Source organism: Mirounga angustirostris, unplaced genomic scaffold (genome assembly GCF_029215605.1).
Source record: "Mirounga angustirostris isolate CCGP_5_RB_7025 unplaced genomic scaffold, mMirAng1.0.hap1 SCAF_18, whole genome shotgun sequence".
NCBI classification, from domain to species: Eukaryota; Metazoa; Chordata; class Mammalia; order Carnivora; family Phocidae; genus Mirounga; species Mirounga angustirostris.
The window spans coordinates 2,489,453-2,517,413 of NW_026991726.1; the positions used below are offsets into that span (position 1 = coordinate 2,489,453).

Here is a 27,961-nt window from a genome sequence, read left to right on the forward strand (position 1 = left end):
TGCGGCAGAGTCTTCTCCAAATGCAGATCTTGTAAGTGTGGTGGCTCCCCATCTCCATGTCAGTACCTTCATTCCATGGCTCTGCTCTGGTCCTACCCTTCCCTCCCAGATGGTCTCCCAGCCTCAGAACGGTCTTCTCCCGCCATACCCCAGCCTCCTCACTGCCCCTCCAACTGTCCTGGCCTTCATTCCCCCCCCCCACCCCGGGAGGTGCCCTGCTCTGGGCTGCTGCCAGGGCTCTTCTGCACGCTGCTCCCTTCTTTCTGCATCTCTGCTCAGGCTTCACATCCTCAGCCTGGTCTCCAGATGGGGTTCCCCGTCTGTGCTGTGCTAACAGGCGGGGCTCCCCACATCGCAGTTGGCCCTTCTCATGCAGTTGTGTGGCCTGCGTGATGAACATTTGCTTAACTGGTCTCTCTGTGAACAGAAGGGCCCTGTTGGTTTTTCTCCCTGACTCTGTTGGGGTACCCAAAGACCAGCCCAAGGTTCAGTGCCTCCCAGGAATCAGTATATGGTTGTATTCAAGGCCATCATTCCTTCCAGTACCAGCATGCAAAGCAGAACAAGCCAAGTGGGGAGGCCCGGAGACAGCAGGGGTAAGGCACCTCACGTCTTGTCCCGGTGGAGGCACACGGGACACACATCATGTCCCCAGCAGTGAGTCATGACAGCAGGTGTGAAATGTCCACCTGGGAGCTGGTTAGAGACTCTGTGCCTGGGTTGTATGGAGAGCTCGTCACCTCGACACCCTCTGCCTGGCACTTTCCAAAATTCCAGACTCCCAGAAGGAATGCAGTTCAGCATAAGCTACACTGTTGGTTGAGGTCCAGTGAAGCATCCTTGTTTGTTCGGGAATGACGGGAACACTCCTGAACTCTCGGATCTCTGGCACCAGCTGAGGGAGGGCCGGCCTTGCACACGAGCCTGTCTGAGGACAGCAGTCCCAGGCCTGCGCTTCTGTGTGCCATCTCTGCCAGGACTCAGCATGTCGTGTGGCCCACGGGAGGATGCAGAAGTGGTTCCTGGGGAGATGAAGCAGCTCACAGTCTGACCCTGTTCTGGACGCTGCATTACTTGCAGTAGCCGGGGTGACGTCCAGACGGGTGACACGGACTGCAGCTGCCACAGCAGGTGCTTGCCCTCTGACCTCTGCACTGCCGGGGCCCCTGTGGGGCACTTTGTCCAGGGCTGTGTCTGGGTCCTGGGGGCACCTGCAAGAGATGACGGACACAGAGGTCTTTCAGGCCATTGTTTGTGAAAGGAAATTGCTGAGCTGTTCCAGAGGCAGGTCCTGCAGGGCACAGAGAGGGGCTCCTGTGGTTTCAGCATAGGAAAGAAGCCGTGTTCCAGGGAGAGAGGCCAGGCGGCGGGTCTCTGGTCGGGGGGGAGCTGTGGGCCTTCCAGCCCCTTGTCACAGGTGCTCCCGGAGCTGCATGCTGTGGCAGGTGGGGTCTGTGGGGCCTTCCAGCTCAGCCCCTGTGAATTTAATTTTCAGCTCGTCTCTGCCAGGGTCCTTCAGAAAATGTTATTCTCCTTTTCTCCCGAAGAGCACAGAGAGTGCTACTTGTTTTTGCCGAAGTGTGAGGTTGTATGGCAACAGATGTAAGGCAGGCCGTGGGCGCGTGCTTCGGTTTTCTGTGAATACAGACTTTACCTTGGGTAAAACATTCCCCAAAAGGTCAGTGTATCACTGTATTCCTCAGACCTTTCTTCCTCTGACTTGTAAGTTTCTTTTTTTTTTTTTTTAGATTTTTTTTTAAATTTATTTACTTGAGAGAGAGAACGAGATAGAGAGCATGAGAGGGGGGAGGGTCAGAGAGAGAGGCAGACTCCCTGCCGAGCAGGGAGCCCGATGCGGGACTCGATCCCGGGACTCCAGGATCATGACCTGAGCCGAAGGCAGTCGCTTAACCAACTGAGCCACCCAGGCGCCCGACTTGTAAGTTTCGAAGAGCATATTCTTTCTTAAAGATGTAAAATCAAATCTCAATTAGAAAGGATATGAATGTTTACTTTTTGTGAAGGTGGTGATGTTATTAATGTTAGTATTTCCATAAGTGTGTAGGTTTCTGCGCCCATTCACAGCTTCGTGTAGCAGGTGTTTTCTGTGCCAGGTGTGCGTGCAGGTGCGTGTTTGGATGGGGTGCTGGGGGTGATGGCCCAGAGGTACATCTGGTGACCTGGCCTTGGGTGGGCAGAACCTGTGAGAGGTGCTGTGCTGGCAGGATCTTGCCGGGCCACAGGTACCCGCCCCCCCGGAGGGCCTGAGTACCCCGTGTCTCCCAGAGGGGCTGTTGCTGGGGCCACAGGATGTTCTTTTCCCCTCACACCTTCTCATTCAGCCGTCTGGTCTGGAAGGTCCTTGGTGTGCCCTTCAAAGGCTTTCTGGCCGCTGAGCAGGGCCACCCACAGCCTGGGCTCCCTCAGCTGACCGCTGTGCCCTTGCTCGCTGGGCTCTGCCCTCCGAGACCCATCTTGTCATCTGGGTTGGAGCCCGTTTGAAGGCCGATCTTCTCTGCCTGGGACCCAAGTCCAGAATGCCAAGGCCACAGCCCATCCATCAGTCTCTTCTGGTCCTTTTAAAACATAGTTTTATTTTTTTAAATTTTAAATTTTAAAGGCTCTCAGGTGTTCTTCTTTTCTCATTGTTTGGATTTCCAAGAAAACCTATCTTCCCTACCTGGATTTTGAACAAATTGAGAAATAAAACAAAATAGTGGCAGATGGAGACCGAATAATAACTTTTATTTCTTCTAAATGAGAATCTTGAAATCCTATCTTGGTGCGAGAGCCAAATAAACCGGCTGACTGAATCCCAGGATCACTCGGGCTTACGCACCCCATCAGAGCCATCGCTGGGCCAGAGCCAGGCCACCCTCATGTGCAGCAGAGCCTTGGAGGGGGAGCAGCCTGCCCCTGATCCACTCGGGGGAGATTGGCCAGCGAGAAGGCAGGGCTGATTGTCCGCTGTCTGCGACTGTGGAAATTCCTCGATGCCCGTAGGAGACTTTAGTTCTGCGCCCCGCTGGCGGCCACTCCTGCCCCAGCTCCGGCTGCCACGTGGGCCTGTGCGGTGGTGAGTGTGTGTGCGCACGGTGAACGCAGAGCTGACGGAGCCGGGCCCGGGGGCAAGGATCCCCCACCTGAGCCTCCCAAGCTGCTCCACGCTGAGCATTTCACCTGAAAAGCCCCCTCGCAGATTCTGGAGCTGGCTGCACTGGGTGCTGTGGCCACGACCCTGGGGTCTCCTGCCAGCTGCCCCCTGTGCGGCCAGCTGCTCCGTGCCCTTCAGGTTTGGACTCTGGGTTTTGTGGGCACGGCCCCTCGCTCACAGGGGGTGTCTGCACGGTTGACTGTCTGGGGTTGTTTGTGTCCAGCCTGGACTTGCCCTCCACTTCCCTCCTGGGCCCTGAATGCAGGCCGAGATGTGGGGCGGCTGCCTAGGAGCCGTCCCCGCCCGAATGATGCCCCCCCCAGTGCCCCGTGGTACGTGGCACAGCAGGAGTGCTCCCCACTGTCCACAGGGCCACAGCGACTGCCTGGTGGGGCTGCAGTTGCCCACGTCACCCATACCTTCCAGAGGCCAGGGGTCTCGCTGTCCTGGGCGCGGCTTGTGCGGCCTGCCTGGTGTCGCTCCCTGAGGACGAGCCACTCCGTCCCAGCACTGGCCCAGCACGAGCCCGCGTGAGCCGCTGGGGCCAAGGCCTGTGTGCTCCCCGGAGTCCAGGGATCTGCAGGGTTGGCACTGGGGTCTTGATTGCTCCAGATTCTCTTCTCGTCCTTTCATCTTAGTGCATCCTGAGGGCCGCGGTGAAGAACATCCCCCAGGCCTCCTGTATTCATTTCCTGGGGGTGCTGTAACAAATCACCACAGGCTTAGTGGCTGAAAACAACACAGATTATGTGTTTCTTCGTGGTTCTGGAGGCCAGGCTTCTGATGTGGCTCTTGTGGGCCTGACTCAAGGTGTGGGCCTAAGGCTCCAGGGAGATCTCACAACCTGCCCCTTTTCCAGCCCGCGTCCTTTGCCTCGTGGCCCCTTCCTCCATCTTCAACACTGCTGCGGCAGGTCGAGTCCTTCTCACGCTCCTGTGGACTTGTCAGGACCCCGGGACTGCAGTGGGCCCTTGGCTAGTCCAGATAATTCCCTTTGGTCGGTGGATTGACACCTTTGTGCCCTTTGGCAGCCTCTGGGCTTAGGCCGTAGACCTCTTTGGGGCTGTCTCTGCCTTGCATGTGTGCCTTCGAAACCCAGCAGCCCTTGTGAAGGCGACGGGGGCTGGCTGAGGCCCCGCCCTCGTTCCTCGGCACCTCTGGTAGTCTTGGGCCCTCCAGCACGGTCCCCTGACCTGGTCTCCTGTACACCTCGGAGCAGACCTAGAAGGCAGCATGATTGTCACGGTGTAGACGACCAACGGGAGCCGAGAGGTGACGTTGCTTACCGAGGCTGCACAGCTCCCGAGTAGGAGGGTGGGGCTCCTTCTCCAGGTCTGTTTGACCAAGGACTCGTCCCCCTCGATGCCCACACTGGGTTTCCTGTCTCAGTTGATCGACTCCTTCACCTGGGTTCACCGAGAGTGGTCACACGCTCACTTTCCTCGTGCAGCGGCCGCGTCGGTGGCCCGGGGCCTGCGGGCGGGATGTGGGCACCGAGAGCACCGGCCCAGGCGCCGTTCTGCCGCCGTTTTTCCGGCACCGGCGAGTGCCCGCTACCCGGGTGGCGGCCAGGCAGCTGCTTGCGGCACACGCTTCTCAAGGAGCTGTCCGTGCCCACGCCCGTTTGTTCCATGTAAATGTAAATATCTGCATTTACATAAAGAGATGCTCCGGTAGATGCTCCCCAAGGCGGGTGTGCTCGCCCTCTGATGTCGGGAAGGGCCGGATCTGACCCCAGATGGGATCCTGCTGCGGGTCGGCCATTGTGACAGGGCCTGACGCCGCGGGCATGGACCAGGTGGTGACTTTGTTCTGCTGTGAAACTGTTCACCTTTGTTCCGACTTCCTTTTTCCCCTTTGGAAGGTGTGTTTTATTTTCTGTGCATATGATATTTGTTGTTATTTTTCCCTTAGGACAACTATAACTTTGCCCAGCCTGGGATTCAAATGAAGGTGAAGATGTTGGAAGAGCTCGTGAGCCGGATTGACGGTAAGCCTGCTTCCTGAGAACCTGTCTCCCTGAGGGCCCGGGAGGAGGCGGTGGGGGGCTTGGGACTGGCCCTCACCCTGCAGGGTGCTGTCCTCACTGAGCCTGGGGCTCCTGGCTCCACGGGGCAGGGCTGGGCATTCTTCTGGGGCGGGAGCCTCTCCCCTTCGTTTTTGTTAAGGCAACATAATCAGAATTCAGTGCAGGCACTTTGCAGGAGGAATGAGTGTGCACAGAAGCGGGCAGCTCTCACTCCTTATTAAGCCCGATGATTGTCATAATCTGGGCGACAGCATGGTTGTTTATGGCTGTCCTTTGGCACTCTGTTCCCTGCCTTTGTGCATCATTTTGCTATCAAGGATGCTGGCGTAATTTCTCCATGGAATCCAATTAATTACCAAGTCTGGAAATAACATCTTTAATATTATAGAAAAATTACAGTGTGTGCTCGGCCGTTTTAGATTATGCTTTCATATTTAAGTGCAGGCTTTGAAATACTTTTTACCTTCATTCTTAAAATAATTTCCCCTATGATGTGCTGACTGTCATACTGCAATCGCAGAGTTTAATTAAATGAAAGTTGGGAGATAATGCCTGCCCATTCCAAGCATATTCTCCTGATAGTTTGTTACATTAATGAACAGCATTAACAAAGCGATACCAAGCAGAACCAGACGTAGATTTGGGGCGCCAGCCAGTCAGTGATGAGGTACAAAGAGAAGGGCTCTTTCATAAAGAGCCTCGTGTGAGCTCTGCAGGTGATTTTGCGGAATGTACAGAGAAATTGTACTTTGCCTCAAATGTAGACGCAGGGGTGTGCGTTCCAGCTCTGCTTCCACGTCCCTGTGCATTGCTTCCCCCTTGCCGTGCCGTTAGCAGCCACAAACTATAACGGTCATAATCTCCCCAGAAAGACACTTGGTTTGGGGAACTGTCAAAAGACATTATAAAATGGAGTCATACAAATTATAAACTCCATTTTGTTCCTTGATTGAATCTGATTTTCGACTATGTACCTAATGGTTATTACCTCATTTCCATACGGTGAAGTTTTTCACGGTTCTTCCAATAATACTTGATTTGATTCAGTATATTTAGCTGCTTTCCAACCTGTCTACTCAAAATACGGTTTCCTGCTCGTGTAACTGCGTTTATTCTTAACTTCACAGTGAGATCTCTGGGAGATGGCTGGGTTTTCCCCGCTAGCAGGTTCACAGCTGGCCCCAGTCTCAGTTAGTTCTTTGAAATATGATTTGCAGTAGATGTGAATGTCATATCCTGACTTCTTCGCTTCCCCTCGTGTCCCTTAGAAGGCGTATTTTCTGTTTCCGTGGAGGTTGGGAAGTAGTGGTTAGTGCTCATTTGTACCTGTGCTACAGTGTGGGGAAATACTTGAATTGATTTTCTCTGGTGCTGTGGTTTAGAAAGAAGCACATTGCGGCTTTGCTGGATGATGGTTTAAAAGAGCAGCAATGACGACCAAAGGAATCCCAGCTCAAATGTACTTTTTTGTAAATCACATTTTTCAGTGCAATTTCTGAGGCGGGTCCTTCCGGCCTGCAGTTCTTGGCTTAAAGGATCCGTTCTTCACAACAGAGAAGCTTCTTTTATGTAATATATATGTAAAATATGTGAACGCTGTAGCCAGTTTGTAGCTGTTCTTCTAGTGAAACCCAAATACCAGGCTTTCCAAGCAGGAAGTACACACAGTGGATGGGGTTTGGGCTTTCTGGCTGGTGGGCGCCGGGGCCCCTTGGCAGCCCCTTGGGAGAGGCACCTGCAGGCCTCAGCCGTGTGAAGTCCACCCTCCCCCCATTTCATCACTCACCTCTTAGAGAGAGAAATTGTGGACCAGGAACTTTTGCAGGGACTATAAAGATTTTATTAAGGGCAGGATATGCTAGGAAGAAAAATTGCTTAAAAAAAAAAAAAAACCCACTGCCTCCTTTCTGCATTTTAGGGGAAGGACAGCATTTATTTTAGAGCTTTTTGGCACTTTGGTGAAGGAACACACCTTCGTGGGCTTGTTGATTAAGAAAGGTGAAGTTAATTACATGAATAAAACTGGAAAATTCACAAATATGGGGAGATTAGACTGCTGAACAACCAAAGGGTCAAAGAAGAAATCAAGAGGGAAATCAAAAAATACCTTGAGGCAAATGAAAATGGAAAAGTGACATACCAAAATTTACTGGGTGCAGCAAAAGTAGTTCTAAGAGGGAAGTTTGTACAATAAATGCCTACCTCAAGAAATGAGAAAAGTCTTAAATAAGCAACCTAACTTTACATCTCAAGGAACTAGAAAAAAAAGAATGAAGCCCAAAGCTAGTAGAAGGAAGGCAGTAACAGATTAGAGCAGAAATAAATGGCATAGGCAGATATTAGGAAAGATCAATGAAACGAAGAGCTGGTTCTTTGAGAAGTAAACGGAGTTGACAAACCTTTTGTGAGACTCACCAGAAAAGAGGGAGAGGACTCAAGTAAGATTAGAAATGAAAAAGGAGATGTACAGCGGATACCACAGAAGTACAAAGAATCATCAAAGATGACTATGAACAATTATGTGCCAACAAATCAGACAACCTGGAAGGAATGGATAAATTTTGATTACCCACCAGCCAAGACTGAATCATGATGAGTTAGAACATCTGAACATCAGACCCATTTCTAGCAGGGAGACTGAATCAGTAATTAAAAGTCTCCCAACAAACAAAAGTCCAGGACCAGGCAGCCTCACTGGTGAGTTCTACCAAACATTCAAGGAAGGATTAATACCAATCCTTCTCAAACCTTTCCGAAAAAATAGAAGATGGAGGGACTTTTCTGAACACATTATGTGAGGCCAGCATTACTGTGATACTAAAACCAGACAAGGATGCCACACAAAAAAATTACAGGCCCGTATCCTTGATGAATACTGGTGCAGAAATCCTGAACAAAATTCTAGCAAATTGAATTCAACAATATATTAAAAAGATCACACACTATGACCACGTTGGGTTTATTCCAGGGGTGCAAATATGGTTTGCAAATATGACAGCAATCAGTGTGGTCTACCACATTAACAAAATGAAGGATAAAAATTATAGGATCATCTCAATCGATGTAGAAAAAGCATTTGATAAAATTCAACATCCATTCATGATAAAAACTTTTAACAGAATATAGGCATAGAAGGAGCATACTTCGGCACAATAAAGGCCATCTATGATAAGCCCACAGCTAGCATTATACTCAACTGTGAAAAGCTGAAAGCTTTTCCTTTAAGATCAGGAACAAGACAAGGATGTCTACTCTCACCACTTTTTTTTCAACATAGTATTGAAAATCCTAGCCAGAGTAATTAGGCAAGAAAAAGAAAGGACATCCACATTGTAGAAGAACAAAAATTGTCACTATTTGCAGATAAGATGATATTATGTATAGAAAATCCCCGACTCCATCAAAAAACCTTAGAATTAATAAATGAGTTTAGTAAAGTTGCAGGATACAAAATTAGTGCACAAAAATCTGTTGTTTCTTTACACTAATAACCATCAGAAAGAGAAGTTAAAAAAACAAGCCTATTTACAATTGCAACAAAAAGAATAAAATACTTAGGAATAAATTTAACTAACTAGGTCAAAGACCTGTATATCAAGAACTGTAAAACATGAATGAAAGAAGTTAAAGAAGATACAAATAAATTGAAAGATATTTGGCGTTCATAGATTGGAAGAATTAATATTGCTAAAATGATCATATTATCCACAGCAATCTACAGATTCACTGCAATCCCTATCAAAATTCTAACGGTGTTTTTCAGAGAAATTGGACAAAGAATTCTAAAACATGTACGGAAGCACAAAAGACCCCAAATAGAGAACGCCATCATGAGAAAGAAAAATAAAGCTGGAGGCATCATGAGCCTCGCTTTCAAACTGTATTATAAAAGCTATAGTAATTAAAACAGTATGGTATTGGCATAAAATCAGACACATAGATCAATGAAATAGAATAGAGAGCCTAGAAATAACCCCACACATATATGGTCAAATAATTTACAACAAAGGAGCCAAGAATATACAATGAGGAAAGAACAGTCTCTTCAATAAATGGCGTTTGGAAAATTTATACAAAAGAATGAAACTGGACTGATATCTTACACCATTTGAGATTTAACTCAAAATGGATTCAAGACTTGAATGTACGACCTGAAACCTTAAAGCCCATACAAGAAAACACAGGCTCATTGACATAGTAGGTCCTGGCTATGGTTTTTATACCTGTTGCCAAAAGCAAAAGCAACAAAACCAAGAATAAACAATTGGGACTACATCATACTAAAATGCTTCTGCACAGCAAAGGAAACCATGAACAAAATGAAAAGGCAGACCACTGAATGTGAGAAGATAATCACAAATCACATATCTGAAAAGGGGCTAATATCCAAAACATATAAAAAAACTCCTATAACTCAAGAGAAAAAAAAATCTGATTAAAAAATGGGCAGAAGATCTGAATAGACATTTTTCCAAAAAGACATACAGATGGCCAACAGACACATGGAAAGATGCTCTATGTCATTAATCTTTGGGGAAATGCAAATCAAAATGACAATGAGCTAGGACATCTTACCTGTTATTAGAATGGCTGTTCTGGAGAAGGGAGCCCCTGTGTGCTGTAGGGATGGTAGGAATGCAGGCTGGTGCAGCCACTAACAGAATGGAGGTTTCTCGAAAAATTAAAAATAGAATCACCATATGATTCAGCATTTTCACTTCAGCGTATTTATCTGAACAGGATGAAAAAGCTAATTCGAAGAAATACCTCATGTTAATGCAGTATTATTTACAATAGCCAAGATATGGAAACAACCTAAGTGTCCATTGACAGAGGAACAGATGAAGAGATTGTAGTACACACACGTCCAGGGACGTTATTCAGCCATAAGAAAGGAAATCCTCCTGTTTGCAACAACGTGGATGGACCTCAAGAGCATTATGCTAAGGGAAATAAGGCAGACAGAGAGAGAAATCCTGTATGATCTCTCTTACATGTGCAGTCTTAAAAAGAAAAAAGGAAACACTGAAAAGCCAGCTCATAGATGCAAGGAATGTACTGGTGGTTGCAAAGGTGGGGGCTGTGGGGGTGTGGGGTGGGGGGAATGGGGGAACTTTTTCTTTTTTAAAGATTTTATTTATTTATTTGACAGAGAGAGAGAGCGAGAGGGGGAACACAAGCAGGGGGAGTGGGAGAGGGAGAAGCAGGCTTCCCGTGGAGCAGGGAGCCCGATGTGGGGCTCAATCCCAGGACCCTGAGATCATGACCTGAGCTGAAGGCACATGCTTAACGACTGAGCCACCCAGGCGCCCCCTGAACTTTTTTTTTAATAGTTTAAATACATTGATAAAAGTTAAAAGAGAAAAGAAAGGGAAGGTTTTATGGGCATGGCCCAGAAAGGACTAGTGTAGAGAAGAGCTGAAAGTTAAAGGAAGCCTGGAGTTCCAGCAGTTGTGTTGTGAAGGACGGACTGGCGAGGTCCGGGAGGACAGAGGTCTCGGGGCACAGAAGGAAGCATGGCGAGGAGGTAAGGGGAAGACCGGAAGAGAGGCGGCATCACCGTCTTTTGTAGTGGGAGGATTGGCTAAAGAACATTTCAAAAGCACTTTTAAAGGGGTTTTCTATTTTGAGTAGTGTTGTGCCCCCTCTCTGCTACCCTAGAGCCTTCACGACAGTGTGTCATGTAGCCAGGACGGGGCCCTGCCTGAGGAGAGACGGGCCTGTGTGCAGTGGAGCCAGGCACAGTGGAAGCTTGCAGCCTGAGAGGCTGTGTCTCGGGGGGGCTGAGGTGGCTTCCCCTGTGGTGTGTGGGGCACAAGCAGTAGGACTTCCCTCAGAGCGAGGGGTGAAGACTCGAGCCACTTATCTTGGAATGGAGAACAAAGGTGAGAGTGGATGAGCCCGGCACTAAAGTGCTGTTCTTCTTCGTCTTTTTTTTAAAGATTTTATTTATTTATTCATGAGAGAGAGAGAGAGAGAGAGAGGCAGAGGCAGAGGGAGAAGCAGGCTCCCAAGGAGCAGGGAGCCCGAAGCGGGACTCAATCCCAGGACCCTGGGATCATGACCTGAGCCGAAGGCAGACGCTTAACCGACTGAGCCACCCAGGCGCCCCCCCAACATTTTCTTTAATGTACAGAACTTATTTATTTATTTATTTTAAGATTTTTTTAAAAAATTATTTATTTGACAAAGAGAGACACAGCGAAAGAGGGAACACAAGCAGGGGGAGTGGGAGAAGGAGAAGCAGGCTTCCCACTGAGCAGGGAGCCCAACGTGGGGCTCGATCCCAGGTCCCTGGGATCATGACCTGAGCTGAAGGCAGACGCTTAACCGATTGAGCCACCCAGGCGTCCCTAAAGTGCTGTTCTTCTAAGGGCATCTGCTCATCTGGAAAAAATATCCCTTCATGAGTTGTTGTTTTGACAGTCTCTTGGAGTGAATGGGTCGAACTGCCCCAGACAGGCAATGAGAGAAATGCCCATAACCTTCCTGGGACTGAGCGGAGTGACCAGCAGGGAAAAACTGGAATGGGACAGCCCTCATACAGTCTTGTACTCCTGGTTTATGTCACCTGGGAGGACCAGGGTTGTTTGAACCTCAGTTACGGTACTTCTCTACTGGAGCCTCACAGTGCTGGGGAGAAGCCAAGCAAAATCTATTCTGGAGGAAGGCACCAGAACTGACGTTTCTACAAATACGTGCATTTTTCAGATAAAATGATCTGCACGTAGTCAAAGCTTATCACCCATTCGAAACTCCTTAAGTAGACCAAACAGAAGCAACAGGTATCAGAAACTGGTCCACAAAATGTTGTGCTTTTGTAATTCTTAGGCACATAGCATGAAACCATTATCCTTAACTCTGTATGAAGGGATGAAAACAGATAATCTTGAATATTATATATCTGTATAATTTTATATATCTGTATAATTTTACAGAAGAGATTTGAAAAAATGACCAAATAGGATTTCTGGAATTGAAAACTATGATAACCAAATTAAGAACATGGTGGCTAGACACAGCTAAAGAGAACATGAGTGACCTGGAAGATGGTTGGAAGGAAAGAGCCATAATAGAACCTGGAGAGTAAGGATGTGGAAAACACAGAAGGTAGGAGATCTAGGGGGTGTGGTCCGGAAGCCTGATGTGTGTGTGTTTGGAATCACAGGAGGAGAAGAGAGAGGATGAGTGAGTATTTGGAGAAACAATAATGGAGATGTTCACCAAAAGTCCCGAAATGTACCACCTCACATATTTAAGAGACCAGTGGGTCCAGAGGAGAATTACTAACAGGGAAAACTGTATGCGAGCACATCCTTGTGAAGATTAATTACACTTTAATTACACTACAGACGGGGGCACCTGGGTGGCTCAGATGGTTAAGCATCTGCCTTCGGTTCAGGTCATGATCCCAGGGTCCTGGGATCGAGCCCCACGTCTGGCTCCTGGCTCAGCGGGGAGCCTGCTTCTCTCTCTGCCTCTCCCCCTGCTCGTGCTCGTTCGCTCTCTCTCTGTATCTCTGTGTCTTGAATGAATAAATAAAATCTTAAAAAAAAATAAAAAAATAATAATTACACTACAGACGAAGTCTTAAAGCAGCTGGAGGAAAAGATTGTTTTCTAAGAACAGCTATTTGAGAACTGACTTCTCAACAAAAGTATGAGAAGGTGTCCTCAACGTGCTACAAGAATATACATCGCTGTAGGGCCTACATCCAGCAAGAATGCCTGTCTGGAATGAACTCGGAACTGCACGAGGCCACCTAAATAGGCATTGTTTGCATTCCCTCTAAGAAACTGTGCACATCAAGAAGGGAAGCAAATAAAAGCTCATACAGCCTACTCTTGCAGCGTAAGTAGGGACAGTAATTACTACGAACCCAAATCCCCTGTAAGTAGGCAAATCAACATCCATCCCCAGCCTGTGGGGAGGGCCAGCTGCAAAAAGTCTATGGGAAAGGGAAGTGGTATACGGGTATTTAAGGAGGAGTAGAACCAGATAGAACCACCCAGGAAGAAAAAAGTCCCTGACAGCAGGTCTGTGGTCTGGTGGATCAGAGCACAGGCTCCTGGGAAACCAGAAAGGATTTGGGATTTCCTGGGTGAGTGGCCACGAAGGCCTTAGCAGAAACCCATTTCTAACAGTTACTTGTACTATTCGAGCTGAATTCTTGGTCACAATTTTGTCGGCAGTGTGTGTTCCCTTAGGGATAGGGACTTCTGCCAAACAGTCCTTTATTTTGGCCCTGGAGTGCAGTAAGCAGCTTCCCGAGCAAATGAGTTCCTGCCATGGCCAGTCAGCTTCCAGCGGCTCCCTCCCTGCCGAGGGACCTGGGGTGTTTCCTTGGGGCCATCCAGGTGCAAGTGGGAGGAGAGACTGAAGGATTAAGTCTGGGCACCAGCGGACCGGGGGCAGGTGAGAGAGCCGATTAGATGGGATGGTGGCTGTGCATGGAGCGGGGTGGATCTCAGGCATAGGGAGCCTGTCATTTATTCACAAAACAACTTTGGGCTTTTTAATTTTTGCTCATACATGTATTTGATTTCTTAATCTGCTACCAGATGTTGTTTCTTCTTCGATCTCGGGGAGAAATAGATCGCCCCCGGTGTTTGGTGTGGCTCACTGTCCTCTAGTGCGCTGGAGTGGCCTTTTGAGTTCTCTGTCCCTCTCTCGGTGGCCAGACTCTTTCTGGGAGGGGCTGTGCACGGAGCCGTGGTTCACAGAAATCCATAGCAGCATCAGTGGGTTCTCTGTAACCACCGGGTGACTGTGGGTACATGGGACAGAGGCCCCTAATTGTCCTGGCTGTGGCCCGGAAACCCTCTGCCATCTGCCATGGGCCTCTGTGCTCACACGCGCAGGGGGCCGCAGTGGGCCTGTGGGGGCTGCTGGCGTGCTGGCCCTCGGCAGCTCCAGTGGAGGCTGGAATGTTCTCTGTAGAACCTGGAGGACCCGTTTGCACAGGTGTGCTGGGCGAGCAGGTCTGCCTGCACCAAACAGTAGGGGATGATGATCGGGATGGTTTTGCAAGTTGGATGCTGTGCTGCTTTTCCTCAAGTCCCTCTACCCTAGCAGTGCCCCTCTGCCCCCACCCCCAGGATTGGTGGTCTCCCCTTCTTCTGCTTATCCTCTGTTGGCCACCATCTGTTCTTGCCAGACTCTGGCACACACTGTCGTGTCCTCTGCTTCTTCGGGACTGGTTAGAGCTGAGCTCTCGGGCATGATGTAGAAGCACAGAGCCTGGCACTGGAGTGCATCGAACATGCACATCGACCAAATCCTGAGTGGCGGAGTATGGAAATCCACGTGGGGCGGAGGTCAGATATCACTGGAACGGTCACAGGAGGCTCTGCGAGGGCCGGGAGTGGACAGCCAGCGAGTCTTAGCAGCTTTAGCAGCAGGCGCGTCCCTCGTGGCTTGGCTGGGGACTCTGTTCCGTGCAGTTCTCACTTTGGGACTCAGGCTGAGGGAGCCGCCGCGCTCAGGAGTATCCTTGCCCGGCTCCTGTGATGGAAGGAAGAGGGTTTGGGGGAGTCCTCATAGGCTCTTAATGCTTCCAACAGAAAGTGGTTCCTAAAACTCTGCTGCTCTTCATTGGCCAAACCAAGTCATGTGCTATGGCCAAAGTCAGGAGCAGAGAGGTCCCCTGCCCCCCGCCCCCCCCCAGGGCCCATGTAGAGCCCGGTGCTTGGGTGGACGGTGCTGGGCATGCTGATCACAGCAGAGAGATGAGGTCACAGGTAAGAGCATGTGCTCTCACTATTTCTGGTAGTTGTCAGTCTGTTCCCTACTTACTGAGTGATTTTCGTAGGTAAAATCTCAAGTTCCCACCAACGATTTAGTCATTTAGTGCTGTAATAACAAGCAGAGATGAGCACTCCTCAGTCTGGGAGAAGGTCAAGTCTAAAGCACCTACGGGAGTGTCCACATCACACCTAGAATGCTTACGCATCTGAAAGAAATTTCACAGTGTTGCGGCACAACCAGACGACACCCCTTACACGTTTATTGCTCTTACGTCTGCTACATCTGATGTTAGCCTGCGAGAGCCCCTGACGCCCCACGGTCCCCATGTTCAGCCCTGGGGCCCTTCCAGCGAGAGCCCCTGTGACGGAACCTGGGCAGCTTTTGTGATGTAAGAGGATATAAATGAAATACTTGCCACATCTTCTGTTTAAAAACATAATGGAGATCTTCTTTCAGTGTTAAAAAAGAGTATTTGAAGATACACAGCCTTAGCAGGTAGATAAATGTGGTTACGTCTGTGCTTGGTTTTTTCAGAAGACTTCAAGTCCGATCGTAAAACATTGCTTCAGAGATTAGCGTCCCATGGTGGGTAAAATGGGCACAAAAAGGGGAGCCAGGGGATTGTTCCTGGTGATGGGGCGGCTTCAGGACAGAGACAGGCCTGTCATCCGCCCCCCTGAGGGCCCAGAACTGCTTGATGTCACCTGGGCCTGGGGTCTGCTTGGCTCTGCTCTGAAATTCCCAGAGACCATAAACCCGGGAGGCCCTGGCAGGCCCCGGCAGGCCAGGAGGAGGAGAGAAACCTGGTCATTAATCAGCCAGGCTAAGCCAAGAGCTTCTATGGATGGATTTCCATCTTCAGCGTCGAGCCCGACTCCAGGCTGCTTGGGGAGGCCAGAGCCAAGCACCAGAAGTGTCTGCTGTCGGAGTCCTGATCCAGGCCACGCCTTCCCTCATTCTGTGAGGAATGGGGATAAATCCTTCTTCCTGCCTGGTCTTAGCAGTGCCAGATTTAGCAAGTGAGAGTAAGGAGCACCCAGTTAGATTTGAATTTCACATAAATCGTTAATTTTTTAGCATAAGTATGACATACTGAAATTCAGATTTCACTGGGCCTCTGGCAGTTCTGTGCAGCTGAGCCCAGGGGGGGTCCAGGTCAGACTCGGACCTGGGCCTAAGCTGCAGGCTGCCTCTGCTTCTGGGGTTGCAGGTGATGGTGAAAATCTGCCTCCGTGTAGTGGGCTACTTGGAATTTAAGAGTATGTGCATGTGCACGTGCGCACACACACTCTCTCACACCCTCCACCCCACACTTCACATGTGGTTCCTTCTATTGACGTGGTTACTGTGTCTGAAGCCAGTTACTTTTCCATTTTCCTGTGGTGCCTGTTGATGCTCGTCACACATTCCTGTTTCCCGACGTGCCAGAGTAGGGGCCGCCTGTGTCCTCAGGCTGGGGAGCTGGGGTCTTGTTCGTGGCCACGGGCTTCGGTTGAGCCATACGCCAGCCGAGCTCATTTGCCTTCAGTGCATTCGGGGTGGTGAGGCTGGTCACCGAGCGAGTTTTCACGGGAGCTCACTCTTCTTCATTAGCTTTGACCAGACTCTGACTTACTAATTACGATTCTCTGAAAGGCTGATCTGGGAGCCCTTGACCGCCCTGGTGAATGCATTCACGGTCATACAGAGCCTGGCTGCCCTGCGCGTGGTTGGGTGGGTTTTTCTTTGCGGTGACCGTGGGCGGGACCTTTGGAGATCTGCCCTGTGTCGGTCCGGTGCCGGAGCTCAGCCGTGATGGCCGGCGAGCCAGGCAGTCTCGGTCTGCCTTTCTGCCTTCAGGGGCTTAATCAGATTCCCATTTTCTTTCTCTCTGGTGCACTGTCCATGCTGCTGCAAGGTTCAGCTGGGAACAGCCGTGGGGCCTCCGGGCCCTTCTCAGGTTGACCCAGCCCTCCTCCCCCTCCAGCAGCCCTAGGCCGGCACACCCTGGCTGGTCGCTTTCCATCCAGCAGGACTTGTGATCCCAGCTTCTGTTCTGGTCCTTGTTCTTGTTGTTTTCTGGGCCTGAAACGTCTTTCACCTCCTGCAGCTTCCTTCCCCGGCAGCCAGGTATTCTGGTGCTTGCTCTGAGCACCCCAAGTGCAGGCGGTGCTTGCAGGAGACGGGAAGAGTTTACTGCGTCCAGGGGAGGGTAGCCAGTGTGGAGTGAGTGTCCGACAGGCCTCGGCCTCAGGGAGCTGAGACTTGGGGAGGTAACCTGCATACCGGGAGCGGGAGACGGTGAAATGCAGCCTGGGAAGCACTTTGTGAATCCTGCGCTCCATGACCCCGTGTGCCTGCCGTGGAGGGGAGTCTGCAGGAGGCCCCTCCTTGGGTTAGAGCCAAGAAGGTGCTGTTGACAGTCCCAGGAGGTTGTCACACCAACCTAGGCCCAGGGCAGGCCCAAAGCTTCTGGGTCCTACAGCGGTTTCTTCCGTGATGGCTTTTAGGTTGTGGTCGGTCACTGAGTACTTCTGAAGTGTGTCACTGGAGTGCCAACAGCAGCCCACTGCACAAAAGGCCCTCCTTGGGGCCTGGGACATGTGTCCAAAACTCTCTGCAAGGTGTTTGTGGTGTGGTGGCATGGGGGTTGCGTACAAGTGATAGGTGACTGTTCCCAGCGGCAGTGACCGAGTGTCACTGAAGGACAGGCACGTTGTGTGAGCACGAGGGAGAGGCAGAGGCTCCTCACTGCTCCCCATTCAGATGGCGGCCACAGGGATCAGCAGCAGGTGGCCAGTGGGGCCTGGCTGTGTCGAAAGGGGGCTTGGTCATTCCCCAGGTGGCTCCCTCATAAAGTTGGCCCGGGGACCCTGCCTGGGGTCTGAGACAGATGGGTCTTCTCACCTCTTTCTTAGATCCTCATCTCGTGGCTGGTCGGTGTGGGGGCTGGTGTTTAAAGCAGACTCTGTGCCCAGTTGCCCTGTCCCCTGCCCCATGGAGGATCTCCTCACCTCAGCTGGTCGGGAGCTGCGGCAGGAGGGGCAGGGATGGGCCGGGGTGGAGGGGCACGTCTGCAGGCCCGTGTCTAGAGGGCAGGCTGTCCCCAGCCTGGGTAGTCCGGCATGCAGGTGGGAGCAGAGGCAAACCCTGGCTCTTGGAGAGGCCTGCGGTGCAGCATGGTGGGAGGGGAGGGGGCAGGCTCCATCCCTGCTGTGGGCACGTGGAAGCCCTTCCTCTGGGGTGCAGATTTGGGTGCTTGAAGAGGAGTGAGCAAGCTGTGGTGTGTAAGCGGGTACAGGCTGACCTCCGACCGGGGGGTTTTGGTCTCCTAGCGAGGGGGAAATGCCAGCCCACGAGCAGAACGGGAGGCTGGTTAAAGCCAGGTCTGCGGGTTAGAGGAGCGAAGACGGGGGCACCCTGCTGGGGTTCCGAGGAAGGATGCTTGACCGCTGCCCTCTCGTGACCACTGGTCAGCACAGTGTGAGCCCTCGGAGGCCGGCTGGCTCGCGCTCTCGCTGCAGCTCATCTTCCATGAGCCCTTGCGCTCCCGGACGTGAAGGCGGTGGCAGGCAGCGCGGGCCTGTATGCTGGAAGCCTTGTTCAGTGTCCAAGCCCACCGTCATCACTGCCATCTTTCCTCCCGCCTTGCAGGTGGTTAGGGGTGGGTGGTGGGCCGACACTTCTTCGAGCGCTGGGGAGTGTGGTCTGGGGACTCTGGCCACAGTCGCCTTATTGGGTGGCCAAGGGCTCTGTGTGCCCTGTGCAACCCCTCTGCCCCGTCCCCGGGGAGCCCGTTAGCTCTGCCCGCAACCAGGACACTGAGGGTGACCATTAGTATTTTTAAAACTGTACACTTCCACCCCGAGGGAACCAGAAGCCAGAATGCATTCCCGGGGAACAGCTCTCCCTCTGTGTGCGTGGCTTTGTCTACTTGTACGTTTCCCCTCTCCTCTGTGTTTTAATTTAGGGTAAATGTGATTTTAATGAAATTTCTCTGAAAGCTGTCTTGACTGCATTGTAAGTTTAAAATTGACTTATTTGTTCAAGATAGAATTCAGTTACATCTAGTAAACTAGATTCAGCTTTATCACCATCCAAGTGAAAATATTTTTATTACTGCTACAAGGTAAGCAGTCGGAGAGCAGAGAATAAATCAGTGGTACCGCTCCAGCTGTGGAGCATTCAGCGTGCGACGGTGAAAAATAACCAGCTCCCTCTGCTCTGCTCGCGTCCTCATTAGGCCCCAGGATGGCTGATGTGAGCATTTGGAATGATAGTGATATTTCACTGGAGACATATGAACCTGGTGACTGGCAGAGCACATGTAGACTGGCAGGGACGTGGGCCGCGTGGCATCGTGGGTCCGCACGGCGAGGCGGAGTGTGCCGTGTGGGGCCGCGCTCCTGCGCTGGGCTCCCTGGTCTCAGCTAGGGCTTTGTGAACGTGGTCCTTTCTTGCTGCAGCTCGGTACCGTGCACGTCCGGGCCCCCCACTCACGGAGGCGGCAAGGCCACCCCAGCACCAGGGGCGTCAGGGGCTCCTTCAGCCGAGCTGATTTAAATGTGCTTTCACTTGAAAACCGGTGTGGGTATTTTGTTGCATTGTGGGGAAGAAGGCTGCGTTCCAGGTACCAGAAGATCAGAGGACTGGAGGAAGTGGTGTGGAAGCCCAAGGTCATCTGCTAGGAACGTGTGCCCGGGTTCTGGTTCCACCTGTTACACACCCGAGCTTGGCCACTGCCGTTGCAGAGAGCAGCCGCGTCCGGCAGGTGTCTGCCACATACCCGGCGCCATCCTCAGGTCTTCACCTCTGTTACCGTGTTGACTTTCTGCAGCAGCCGATGAAGTGGTGGAGTCAGCCTCCCCATTGGAGGATCCAGGTCCTTCTCTGGCTCCCTTTGCCCACAGGCTGGGTGAGTCCCACATCGCCTCCAGCTCTGCCCATCCTGGCTCGGTGTTGAACACGGAGCGCCGTCCCAGCTCTCTCCCACGTTGGGGGCCCAGCGGTGTTCTGTGGGCTCAGAACCCTGCCTGTCCCTGCCTGTGCCCCTGGATTTCCTCGGGGAGCAGCAGGTGTAGTGTGCTCTGGTGATGCCCCCCACTAGACCCCTGTCCCTAACCCTCACATGGTTCCTCACGGGACTCCTGGCCAGCATCTGGTGCCTTCCGGTGCCCCAGCTCCATGCCACCCTGTGAGGACGGAGGAGGTCCGGAAGTCTAACATGCCATCTTGAAATAGCAAGTGGGTCCCTTCTCCTGGCTTTGAGCTGTGTCTGTGGCTTCCTGCAGAATTCCCAGCAGCCAGCAGGACGCCCAGCGTGCACACTGTGACCATTCCACGTTGGCATGTTGCTGGATTCATGGATCAAGGCTGCACATGAGGGCTCCCGCAGTGTGAGAGGCTTTGACTTGCTTCCACACAGTCTGAAGATGAGGTTCTCCGTTTACAGAGTGGATGTTTGGGGGGCGGTGGGTTAACGCAGTCTCTGTGCGGGGTATCCTTGTCTCCGTGTGTTCGTGTACCCTGGGGGTCTCCCCCGTGGCCTTTGTTCTGCCTGAGACTCTCAAGTCTCCATCCGTCTGCCCTTTCATCCATGGAAGGGGCGATCTGGCGTGTGGACAAGCTCTGTAATCTGAGCATGCACGACCCCTTCTAACTGCTGTGTAAACACTGGGTGTGAGGACAAATGACCGGGTAAGTGTTGACTGTTTTGATTGTCTTGAGAATTGTCTTGCCTCCGTGTGAATGTCCCCCCAGCTGACTGAGCAGGGCCCTTTCCTCACCTGCTGGCCCCTTGGGTTTATTGGCTTCTCCCACGAGCTGCCATTGTGCTGGTTGCAGGGACAGTGCTCTTTGGAGGAGCCTCGATCTGGGGTATCAGTCTTCAAATATAGTTCGCACCATCCCCAAAGATTGTCAAGATAATCTGGGAGGTAGCACCTGCCAGAGCTTTGAAATACTGAGCTCCACCGTGAGACATGGGAGCTGAGTGCCCCAGTGACTCAGGGGGGCCCGGAGCTCCCCAGCCCCGCAGCTGTTGTGGCCTGACACTGGCCTGGTGCTGGACTTCTCTGCTCTGTCCCCGCCCTCACCAGCCAGTCATTGCCGCAGGAGCCAGGTCCCAGGGCCCTCCCTCTGTCGTCTCGGAGCCCGCTGTTGGTCAGGCCGGTAGCCCTTCCTGCCATCGCCCAGGCCAGAGCGGTGTGTCGGGAGAGTGGGGCTACATGTAGCCTTGTCACTTGGGGCCCCTCTGTGACCCCCTCCGGCTTCCTGCTCTTTCTCTAGCCCTTGCTGCCTCTCCGGCCCTTTGTGTTTTCTTCCCAATTTAAGCTTGTTTTCAGGTGTTCCCCCTGAATAGGTCGAAAGGGACTTATTTTCCTAAAACCGAGGGACAGCTCTCCTCCCACGCTTGGACTGCAGGGCCCCAAGAGGGTCTTGGAGCGAGTGGCCTGCGGGTGGGGCCACACTTAAATCCCCTGCAGGACAGGGGGGTTAGCTGATGTTTTAAGACCTTATTGATGAGTGTGGATGGGTTGTGACCGCTGAGGACATTCTGTCCTATATCAGAAGACCGGACGTTAACAGTTGCCCTGAGAGTTCTTTCTTGCAGGCCCAGACATAGCATGGAATCGGGGGGAGGCCCTCCGAGATTGTCTGGCCGCCACCACCCAGCCCGCTTCATGGCCTCTGGAGGCCATCGTCCCTCCCGTGTTGGCTGGGCTGTTTCCGGAGGGCTGGGGAGAGGGTCTCCTATAACTGTGCTTTCAGCTCGCAGGGCAGCCGAGGCCGGGCCGGTGTGCCAGCATGAGAGATACCGTCTGTCTGCGTCCCAGGCCTTTCCTTCCGCAGAACCAGTCGGAGATGCTGTGACTGGAGCGCCCTCACCGTGAGGAGCAGTGTGCTTTCAGCCGCTCAAGTGGGGAGCATGTTTACCCCGGGAAGTGGTGATGGCCATCCAGTGTGTAACGACGCAAGCACGTGAGGCCTTCTGAGCTTGTGATTTAGATGCTTTTCTCCTTAATGATGATCTCTCTGTGACCCTCTGTCCTGAGATTGATGTTCAGGTTTATTGCCAAACGAAGACTAGTTAATTAAATTGTAAGTAGAGCTTCCAAAGACAGTGATTCTCCTTGAACTTAAGAAGAAGAAGTTGTCTTGGTTTTGAATGTAGGCCATCAAGTTCTGGTTTTGAAATGATTCCCCCCCATACTCTGATTTCTCTTCAGATCACATAAATCTTTCGCCTTTTTGAAATGATTCCCCGAAGTCATTTTTGTTCGTGGTTACAAGTTGCTGGAGAACGCAAGTGGTTTGATCTCCCTCACCATAAGCACCAGTGTGCCTCTGAAAACCAGGACAGAAGGCAGCCTTGCAGCTGCATTTCCGTGCTGGGCTGGCTGGAAGAGGAGTTTCTATAGTGGAGGTCACCTTCCCCGCCCGTAAGCCATTGGCTCTCAGGAAAGACCGGGGGCACTTCCTCGCTTTACTCTCCGTGGCCTGCTGTGCCCTCCGTGCTTTGGGCTGTGGGTCCCGGGTGGGCCCCCTGTGGGACACCATGCTTCCCCATGCTTCTCCATGCTCCCTCTCAACCACACACCCCTGTCACTGCGCAGGGGACAGTGCAGGCCCAGCGTGTGCCCGCGGCTCTTCTCGCAGGTTAGACCTCCCGCCCTCTGCCGGGTCCCTCCGTGTGACCCCAGGTTTCAGACCCCTGTGCGTTTGTGTGCATTTGTGTGTGTGTGACTGCCCCAACCTCGGGTCCCTGCCCCGTGAGGACCAGCCCTCCCCCCGGCTAAGGGCCCTGCCGAGGGTGTGTGCAGCGGCCCCCCGGGGGCTGCAGCCCCGGCCCCGTGGTCATGTACTGGCACAGGGCAGTAGGATATGGGCCCACAGGCTCTCCACTTGGAGTCCGACGGTGCCACATCTGTAGGAGCACGGGGGTGCAGCAGGGTGTCACAGGGCTGAGCAGGGCCCGGACAGCAGCTTCTGTCACGCAGTCCATCGTGTGCACGGCATGACTGGGCGTAGGGCTGAGGGGTGCTGACGGAGCCGGGAGGTACCCCACACCATGGCACCGGGGGGCGGGGCTTCTGAGCATCCGTCCCTGCACCGCCGGCCCTTCATCTGGTCCGCACAGAGCATCCCCAGAACAGGTGATGCTTGGAGCTTCTGTTGAGTGAATTATAGAGGGGTGAGAATCCACGGCCCACCCTCTTTTTACACTTGGTTGCCTCCCTCCTAATGGCAAAGAAACCTGCAATTCAGCTTGAATCTGTAATTTCCCACTTGATCTTCCTGTAGGGCTTTCTGTTTCGCCCCTATATGCAGAAACAGCTCCAGCAGGAATTGTATCTTGTCTCGCAACCACCCTGGTACGATCATTCTGGTTAAGCAAAGCTTACCGTGGCCCTGTCCATCTGCTTCCCGAGGATGGCAGCCAGGGAGCCAGGGTTGGAGAGACCTGCTGGGACGTGGAGGTGGCAGCCAAGCAGGGCGGGGGAGTGGGGGGGAGCTTGTTCTTCAGAGCGGCCTGGCCCTGGAGCATGCTGGGGACCTTAACCCTCGCCTGTGTAGGTGGGCGGCCAGGCCATCTGCTGAGCGCGGTTAGCGGAGGACCTCCCATCTTCTTGTGGAGAGCAGCCTCTGTGTATCTGCCGCTCAGGCTCCTGCAGACCCCCTGCCTGGCCTCCCAAGCCTCTGCCGGGCCCTCCACACTTGGAGAGCCCCCTAGGTTGACTGAGCGGCTGCGGGTTGAATGAAGGCCATTGTAAGATTCTCCCTGGTTCTGCCCCTGCCTGCTTCCCATGAGCCCACCCCCTCCAAGTAGCGCTAGGCTTCTCTAGCTCCTTAAAATTGCGTGCACTGGTGCCCCGTCCTGGGAGCCTTGGTGGACCTGTGGGGAAGCCCCCAAGCCCTTGCTGGCATGTTAGCCAGCCTGGTCTGGGCAGCCTGGACTCTGGTGTGGGTACTGACATCCAGGTCCCCTGATCCCACTGTGGTCCCCTGTGGCGCCCTTGGGTGGATGCTTGAGGAAGCTGCCTTCACGATATCTGCCGTTGAGTCTTTGGATGTCCTTGCCCCAGTTTACCCATGTGTCCCCTGGGAGAACAAGCCTCATCGTTCACTCATCCTGAGGGCCACGCCAGGAGAGGCTGTATGTGCAGAGAGCACCTCTGTGCCCAGACTGCGAGTGTCCATGGAAGGTTCTAGAACTCTGCTGCCCTGTCCCCTAGATGTCTTCAGGAGCACGGCGCAGCACTGCCCTTGAATCTGTGATGCAGGTAGCCCCTGAGCTCGTCCTTTGCCCATTGCTCAGGCTCCGTTCCGCTGCTCCCTAAGACCCTGTGACGGGGGCTGGCTCTGCCCCCCGTTACAGCTGCCTGTTTCCTGCTCGCTGTCTCCTCGTCAGGGAGCCTGGGGTGGAGGCCTTTAGGCCCTGGCTCCGAGGCGGCCCTGTGTGGGCCTCTCCTTTGCTCCTGCTCCGCATCCCTGGAGTCCCTCCTGCATCCCCTGCTTCCATACCCCTGCCCCTGCGTGAGCGGCAGTCTTCCTGAGGCCAGGCTCCCTCTCAGAGGCAGGACACAGCAGTGGCAGGATCTGAGCTGACAGCGTCCTCTAGAAAAAATAGACCAGCAAGAACCTTGGGAAATGATTTCAAGAAAGAGGAGGTTTTCTTTTTCTGTTGTTCTCTGCTCCAAGAAATGGATGAGGAGCACTTGGGAAGGCTTGTGCCCAGAAAAGGGCGCGTGGGCGGGCGGGAAGTCACCTCCTGTGCCCTGCGGGCATGCGGACCCCAACGTGCAGACCCCCACATGCAGACCCCAGCAGTGAGCGGACTTAGCGTGTGGACCCAGTGCGTGCAGACCCCAGCCTGCAGACCCCAACGGGCTGCTGCTTCTCAGCTCAGAAGGGCACCGGATGCTGCGGGTCCTCCAGCGGCACCAAGAGAGCAAATGTGTGGGGTGGGGCCTGGGGGTCCCTGCCTGGGGGGCGACGGGGATGGCAGGGGATCCTGGGTTCACTCCTGGATACCTCAGTGTGTTTCCCCTAAATAAGAGCCTTCTCTCCGTAACCACAGTGCTCCCTCCAAAGCCAGGAGATTGACCTTGATGGAAGAACTGGCATCTCGCCTGCAGACCCCGTCCAGGTGTCAGTCCACGTGTCACTGCGCGTCCCCGATCCCACGCTGCCTTCACTTGTCTTTTCTCGCCTGGGACAGACTTGGCCTTTCTTTGTGTTTCGTGACTTTGCTGTTTTTGAAGCGTGCACATTCGGGTTTTGTTGTTTTGTTTTCTTGCCAGAATGTCTGTTAATTTGGGCTTATCTGTTCCTTCCTGGTGTGAGATCCAGATGTTGGCAGGAATCCACAGACGTGTGGCCCTGGCCTCCTCAAGGATCTGTTGAGGACACGCGGGGCAGGCCGTCTGTTGCTGGTGACGTTGGCTTTGATTGTGGGCTGTGGGGGTGTCTGCCAGGCTTCTGTTTGTGTTGAGAAGTGTCTTGTGAGGAGACTCGGCTGGATCAGCTGTGCCGCCCACCCTCCGGCCTTTCACACTGCTTTGGGCATCCCTAGGTCAGCACGTTGTCCGGGGCAGTTGCTCCTGGGGTTTGCTAACGCGGCCACGCTCCTGCATTTGTTAGTTGCTCTCCTGCTGGAAGTGTGTGTTTGTGTGTTTGAGCTTGGGGAGTCCTGTGTTTTTCACCAGGTTACAGGTCTTTCCTAAAACTAATCAGTTTGATGCTCAGAATTTCCCAGCTTGGTGCAGGAGGTCCTTGAGGGACCATTCCCCCGACAAGGAGGGGACAGTGGAGTAGCTCCAGGGTGGCACGTCGCATTTTGTCTGAGAGCCCTGTGGGCGTGTCTGCAGGCCGTGTGGGGGGAGTCCTGGGGCGCCGTGGGCTGAGAGGGAAGGTCGTGTGTGAGCCGGTGGGCCCGAGCCCCACGTGGGCACTGAGGCCTCTCTCTCCACCGGCTGGTGGGAGGCACGTGGGGGGCGCTCCCCGAGAGCCTGGAGGGACGGGGTCCGCGGTTGGCTTTCTCAGTGAACCCAAGTCTTCTGAGAGGCAGGGTGGGGGCAGGCTGTGGTCTCCCCTCTCTGCCCATGGCTGGTTTCCTGGGGGCAGGGGTCTCCGTGCACAGGCAAGCGACTGTTCACACTTCTAGGTTACAGATGAGGAAGCAAGAGCAAACTTCATTTAGGTCCTCCTCAAGGCAGTTCCGGGAAGTGGGCATTTCTCCATGATCTGGGGTAGGTTTTCAGTGCCAGAAGCAGGGACAGATTCCTTCTGTCAGGGTGGGGTAAAGGGCCTCTTAGGTCTTTCAATATGATGATGAAGGATAGAACCCTTCCTGGAGTGTATCTTCTTTGATAAGCTCGTCGTTTTAAATTGTGTTCTGGTTATTTTTTTTTTTAAATGGTGTGGAAGCTAAGTGCTTAGGTGACCTTTGGTCTCTTGTATATCCGCTGTTGTTCGTTTCACAGGTTCACTGTTGGTACCCCGCAGCTTTGGGCTTGTTCATAAATACCGGAACAGAGCAGAGCGGAGCCGCCCGTGAGCACTGCCACGTCAGGGCAGAATCAGACTGTGTCCGCTCGGCCTGCTTCCCGCAGACCCCTGGGCACTGGACCTGTGGGTGGCTGACTGAGCAGAGGGGGCAGTGTGGGAGGCCGTGGGGGAGACGGTGCAGGCAGGCTTGTACGGCCCTGGAGAGCCAGCCTGCGGGCTTGCTCCCAGCCCTGCGCTCAGAGACAGGACATCACCCTGTGGCCTGGTAGGAAAGTTTGTGCCCCCGAAACCCTACAACACTGAGCACACGGCTGATGTGGGAGAAGAAGGGGGGCCCGGTCAGGACCTTGGTCCCTTCGTAAGCGCTGCAGACAGGTTGTAGGTGGTAGAGGAATGTCCCGAGAACCGTGTCAGAATGTGGGTCGTTACGCCGACTTGGAGTGACCTGTTAGCTGTCCTTCCTGGTGCTAAATCAGAGCTGCAGTCCTTGCGTGCATGCTATAGATTGAGCCCTGATACTTCTAAATGTACACTTCGGGTTACAAACTAGTAGCTTTTAAAGTTTTTCAGTGAGACTACCTGTGCTCACCTATTTTTTTTCCTTGGTAAGAGTATGAGCCAGAATGGATACGTCATGCTTATACGTGTGGTTCAGTTTTACTCTGACATACTCGTGTCTGTGTCCAAAGACGTAGAAGGAAGGGCCTTCTTTCCCTTAAAAACAAGTCAGTTCCCTCAACTAGATTCTGGTCTTCAGTAATGGCTTATGACAGGAGAATATAGGAGTCCTAGAACTTACTTTGGAAAGTGCTTTTTCCATAGGCACGCTGGGATCATCTGTCCCATCCATCTTCCCCTTTACTTCTTGATTAGCCTCTGGCATTTCGTCTCTCTCCCCTGATCCATCCATCCATCCATCCGTCCACCATTGGACTGTCCATCTCCATCAAGGTATCCGTTAATCAGTGTGTCTGTCTCTCCATCTTTTCATCCACTCATCTCTCTCACTTTCCTTTTTTTTTTTTTTTTAAGATTTTATTTATTTGACAGAGAGAGAGAGTGAGAGCACACAAGCAGGGGGAGTGGGAGGCAGAGGGAGAAGCAGACTCCCCACTGAGCAGGGAGCCCGATGTGGGGCTGGATCTCAGGATCCTGGGATCATGACCTGAATTGAAGGCAGACACTCAGCCGACTGAGTCACCCAGGCGCCCCTCATCCCTCCCACTTTCATGGAAAACTCTTACTGTCTTGCCCTTTGGGTCCTGGGTGTGGAAAGGAATTGGAAGGAGCCTGGTCAGTATGATCTCACAGTTCAGTGGGCGAGCTGGCCATGCCAACCACAAAGGCCACTAAAAGTGCCGTCCGTCTTCTTACAGAAGTCTGGAGGTGGCCCAGCGGGGTGCTGAGGAAGGGGAGGTCAACTTCGGGGGGAGGTCAGAAGGGCTTCAGGTGGGTGGTGGTGCTTGAGCTCAGTTTCAAATGTGGGCATGCACAGACCTGCACACCAGCCCAGGCGTGGGAGTCACAGGTCATGGTCAGAA

The 27,961-nt window shown here is 52.8% G+C and overlaps 1 long non-coding RNA gene across 1 annotated transcript in view; it reads left to right on the forward strand.

Moving 5' to 3' along the window:
• The window catches only part of LOC135363084 (uncharacterized), a 52,315-nt gene that overhangs the window by 13,661 nt on the left and 10,693 nt on the right, over positions 1 to 27,961 (forward strand). The window contains exon 2 of the long non-coding RNA XR_010408805.1: positions 5,069 to 5,144. This is a non-coding gene — a long non-coding RNA (uncharacterized LOC135363084). The remainder of the gene's footprint in view (positions 1 to 5,068; positions 5,145 to 27,961) is intronic.